Raw genomic sequence first — 5,933 nt, 5'->3', positions numbered from 1 at the left:
TTCAGCAAAATGTTTCAGTGCTCAATTCTTTTCTGAGAGGTTCATCATTGTACTTACAGTCTATAAATAGAGTATTCTAGAAGTCTATCAGTTTAATATCAAAGACTTCATTGCCACCTCATACTACAGAGCAGTAAATCTATCTTGTCTGACACATGTTCTTCACACCTCTATATTTGGTTAACAATGGGTTGTACAACAAAATGTCAATTGTATGCTCACATGCAATTGAATTGTTTTCTTGTGTAACTTTATAGTTTTAAAATGCAATTTTATATAAATTTTTAGCTACCCTTTTTTGATTAAGTTCATATGCATTATTATTAAAGAGGCTTATTACAGCTAAAACTTCTTGTAAACATGATAACTTAATTTACAGTGTTATTTTATTGTTTGCACTACTAAACCGGTCCACATGCCTTTTTCCTATTTACCATCATTTCCGCCCTACCTTTGAACAGTGGGCTAGAATGGGGATCAAGCCATTTGAGAACAATTATGAAAGTAGATTTTGAAAACTCTAAGCCTATAAACAGCATTTTCAAGATAGTAGGGCTCAGGCAAAACAATATGTGCATCAGATGGGGAAGGCAGATGGAGACTGGGATTGAAAAATAGAGGGAAAGTTGAAATAGAAGAAATTTTTAAAAGGGTTTTTCATATCACTAATCTATTTTCCCACAGTTTTTTCCTATGGAGAAGCAGGAATCGTTCTGTTCCCTTCTTAACCTTCACCCTCCCACTGAGAGTCATTGAGAACAGATTGTATTTGGAGCATCTAAAAGCGGAGATTTATATCCTTTAGAGTCATTAACCATGTCTAGTAAATCATTTTGACCTTTCCCTTTCCTCATTCAAACCCTCCTGTGTAGTATTTTACTTTGTCCTTTTTAAAAATTCATTGCATTTTTCATTAATTATTATTACATATATACATCTGCATGTATGTCTTTGTATATATAAAACACAAGTACAACCTGTTCATTCTGTAAATTGTTGCCTGTATCAATATTTGCAGGGCTGCCCATTTGATATTGTGTAAGCAATTGGTGTTCTCTTTTCTTTGAAAGACTCTTGCTCCTGCTTTGAGCATTTCCTAGTTGCCTTGGGATGGTTCTTGACACTACACTTCAAAGTAAAGAGATTAATGCCATTATACTACCTCATTATTTCTACTACTTATTTTGGCATATGGTATTTAAAGTATGTGCATTTTCTCCTCTCTCTATTTCTCTGTGTGCTCTGACTGTCTGCTTTGGAAAAGGTACACATCAGGCTGCCTGCAGCTAGACGCTGTGTGGCTCCCACAGCTCAGTTTCCAATATTACCAAAGACTTTCCACACTCTTGAGCACAACCTAAGACCCTTCCACAAATGATTGTGTGGTCAAGAAAGAAGAAAGGGTTTGCAGATATCCTTCAACAGAGGAATGGATACAGGAAATCTGTTGCATTTACACAACGGAGTACTATTCAGCTATTAAAAACTTTATGAAATTCTTAGGCAAGTGGATGAAATGAGAAAATATCATCCGGAGTGAGGTAACCCAATCATAAAAGAACGCACGTGTATGCAGTTAGTGATAAGCAGATATTAGCCCAAAAGCTCAGAATACCCACAAGATACAATTTACAGACACATGAAGTTCAAGAAAAGCAAAGACTAAAGTGTGGATGCTTCAGAACTTCTTAGAAGGGGGAGCAAAATACTCACAGGGGGAAATATGGAGGCAAAGTGTGGAGCAGAGATTGAAAGGCCAACCAGAGACTGCCCAATATGGGGATGCATCTTATGTACAGACACCAATCCCAGACAATATTGCAGATGCCAAGAAGTACATACTGAGAGGAGCCTGATATAGCTGTCTCCTGAGAGACTCTGCCACAGCCTGACAAATACAGAGGTGGACACTCTCCAAAAACCATTGAACTGAGAATAGGGTCCCCAATGGAGGAGTTAGAGAAAGGACTGAAGGAGCTGAAGGGGTTTGCAACCCCATAAGAAAAACAACAATATCAACCAACCAGAACCCCCAGAGCTTCCAGAGACTAAATCACCATCCCAAGAGTGATACACCAATGGCTCCAACCACATAGGTAGCAGAGGATGGCCTTGTTGGGCATCAAGGGAGGAGAGGTCCTTTGTCCTGTGAAGGTTCAATGCCCCATTGTAAAAGAATATCAGAGCAGGGAGGTGGAAGGAAATAGATGGGCAGGTGAAGGAGTACCCTCATAGATGCTGGGGGAGATAGTGAGAGTCTGGAGGGAAAAACCAGGAAAGGAGATAACCTTTGAAATATAAATTTTAAAAATCCAGTAAAAGAATTAAAAAGAAAAAAAAGAAAACCAAAAAAAAAAATAGGGAAAGGGGTGTAGAAGTATAACAAACAGATCTCCTGAGGTGAGGCTTTACCAATTTCCATGGCTTTGAGGCATTTGGGTCTTTGACACAACTGTTCTCAGGTCAATAAATACACATTCACTCTCGAATTCTCTCAATCCCCACCCTGGCCTAGAAAAAATAAGGACAGCAGAGCTTCTTCCCATAGTGAGTGACAATCAAATCTAAATATCTGGGGATTTGGATATCCTACTGGGAAAGAAGTAATCTGACCAAGATCATATTCAAAAATGACAGTCCTAATGTGGAAACATTTTTTATGCTGTTATCGGTGGAAGTGAGGGGTTTATGACTGAGACACTGAGTAAAGGGCTATATTTTTCTATTTCCTTGACAGTAACCTATTAAATTATTGCAACCTTCATTTTATTGTTTTTTACATTTTTATGCATTCAAGTGTCTATTTTCTCACCCCACTGGCAACTTCACACACACACACACACACACACACCCCTGTGTATACAAACTGTGGCAAACAGAGCATGAAGGAAAGTTTCAAATTATTCTCAGAATAACAAACACAGAACAGTATCATTTTTTTTTGTTATCTTTGTTAACTTGAGTATTTCTTATTTACATTTCGATCATTATTCCCTTTCCCAGTTTCCGGGCCAACATCCCCCTAGCTTCTCCCCCTCCCCTTCTATATGGGTGTTCCCCTCCCCATCCTCCCCCCATTATCACCCTCCCCACAACAATCACGTTCACTAGGGGTTCAGTCTTGGCAGGACCCAGGGCTTCCCCTTCCACTGGTGCTCTTACTAGGATATTCATTGCTACCTATGAGGTTGGAGCCCAGGGTCAGTCCATGTATAGTCTTTGGGTAGTGGCTTAGTCCCTGGAAGCTCTGGTTGCTTGACATTGTTGTACATATGGGGTCTTGAGCCACTTCAAGCTCTTCCAGTCCTTTGAACAGTATCATTTTTAAGTAAAAATATATTCATATGTCTTATTATATTATGTTCTAGTAATTAACTTAATATTTGGTTATTATTTGTTACCTCTTACTGTCTGTCCTCAATTCATAACTTGAACTTTATGACCAATGAATATATATGAAGAGAACATAGTAAACTTACTATTTCGCATTAACCAAGTATCTTAGTGAGGGTTTTAATGTTGTGAAGAGACACCATGACGGGAAGTCCCATACCCGCAGATCCCAGCCCGCAGCAGCTCTCTGCTCCCAAACCCGGTGGGAGAGAGACCTCACCGCCTGGTCAGTTGGGCACTCCCGAGGCTGCAGAGCGGAGGAGACCACCAACACTGCCCACCCCTGCCCACATCCCTGGCCCAAGAGGAAACTGTATAAGGCCTCTGGGTTCCCGTAGGGGAGGGCCCAGGAGCGGCAGGACCCCTGCGCCTGAGACACCGCCGGAACCTGAAGGAAACAGACAGGATAAACAGTTCTCTGCACCCAAATCCCGTGGGAGGGAGAGCTGAACCTTCAGAGAGGCAGACACGCCTGGGAAGCCAGAGGAGACTGCACTCTGCACACACATCTCGGACGCCGGAGGAAAACACCAGGCGCCATCTGGAACCCTGGTGCGCGGAGGCTCCCGGAAAGGGCGGCGCATATCTTCCTGGTTGCTGCCACCGCAGAGAGCTCGTGGGCAGCACCCCGCGAGCAAACTTGAGCCTCGGGACCACGGGTAGGACCAACTTTTCTGCTGCAAGTGACCTGCCTGGTGAACTCAAGACACAGGCCCACAGGAACAGCTGAAGACCTGTAGAGAGGAAAAACTACACGCCCGAAAGCAGAACACTCTGTCCCCATAACTGGCTGAAAGAAAACAGGAAAACAGGTCTACAGCACTCCTGACACACAGGCTTATAGGACAGTCTAGCCACTGTCAGAAATAGCAGAACAAAGTAACACTAGAGATAATCTGATGGCGAGAGGCAAGCGCAGGAACCCAAGCAACAGAAACCAAGACTACATGGCATCATCAGAGCCCAATTCTCCCACCAAAATAAACATGGAATATCCAAACACACCAGAAAAGCAAGATCTAGTTTCAAAATCATATTTGATCATGATGCTGGAGGACTTCAAGAAAGACGTGAAGAACTCCCTTAGAGAACAAGTAGAAGCCTACAGAGAGGAATCGCAAAAATGCCTGAAAGAATTCCAGGAAAACATAAATAAACAAGTAGAAACCCATAGAGAGGAGACACAAAAATCCCTGAAAGAATTCCAGGAAAACACAATCAAACAGTTGAAGGAATTAAAAATGGAAATAGAAGCAATCAAGAAAGAACACATGGAAACAACCCTGGATATAGAAAATCAAAAGAAGAGACAAGGAGCTGTAGATACAAGCTTCACCAACAGAATACAAGAGATGGAAGAGAGAATCTCGGGAGCAGAAGATTCCATAGAAATCATTGACTCAACTGTCAAAGATAATGTAAAGCAGAAAAAGCTACTGGTCCAAAACATACAGGAAATCCAGGACTCAATGAGAAGATCAAACCTAAGGATAATAGGTATAGAAGAGAGTGAAGACTCCCAGCTCAAAGGACCAGTAAATATCTTCAAAAAAATCATAGAAGAAAACTTCCCTAACCTAAAAAAAGAGATACCCATAGGCATACAAGAAGCCTACAGAACTCCAAATAGATTGGACCAGAAAAGAAACACCTCCCGTCACATAATAGTCAAAACACCAAACGCACAAAATAAAGAAAGAATATTAAAAGCAGTAAGGGAAAAAGGTCAAGTAACATATAAAGGCAGACCTATCAGAATCACACCAGACTTTTCGCCAGAAACTATGAAGGGCAGAAGATCCTGGACAGATGTCATACAGACCCTAAGAGAACACAAATGCCAGCCCAGGTTACTGTATCCTGCAAAACTCTCAATTAACATAGATGGAGAAACCAAGATATTCCATGACAAAAACAAATTTACACAATATCTTTCTACAAATCCAGCACTACAAAGGATAATAAATGGTAAAGCCCAACATAAGGAGGCAAGCTATACCCTAGAAGAAGCAAGAAACTAATCGTCTTGGCAACAAAACAAAGAGAATGAAAGCACACAAACATAACCTCACATCCAAATATGAATATAAAGGGAAACAATAATCACTATTCCTTAATATCTCTCAATATCAATGGCCTCAACTCCCCAATAAAAAGACATAGATTAACAAACTGGATACGCAACGAGGACCCTGCATTCTGCTGCCTACAGGAAACACACCTCAGAGACAAAGACAGACACTACCTCAGAGTGAAAGGCTGGAAAACAACTTTCCAAGCAAATGGTCAGAAGAAGCAAGCTGGAGTAGCCATTCTAATATCAAATAAACTCAATTTCCAACTAAAACTCATCAAAAAAGATAAGGAAGGACACTTCATATTCATCAAAGGAAAAATCCACCAAGATGAACTCTCAATCCTAAATATCTATGCCCCAAATACAAGGGCACCTACATATGTAACAGAAACCTTACTAAAGCTCAAAACACACATTGCACCTCACACAATAATAGTGGGAGATTTCAACACCCCACTCTCAT

This window comes from Rattus norvegicus, chromosome 2, assembly GCF_021556685.1.
Source record: "Rattus norvegicus strain SHRSP/BbbUtx chromosome 2, alternate assembly SHRSP_T2T, whole genome shotgun sequence".
NCBI lineage: Eukaryota > Metazoa > Chordata > Mammalia > Rodentia > Muridae > Rattus > Rattus norvegicus.
This window is presented reverse-complemented; position numbering follows the sequence as displayed.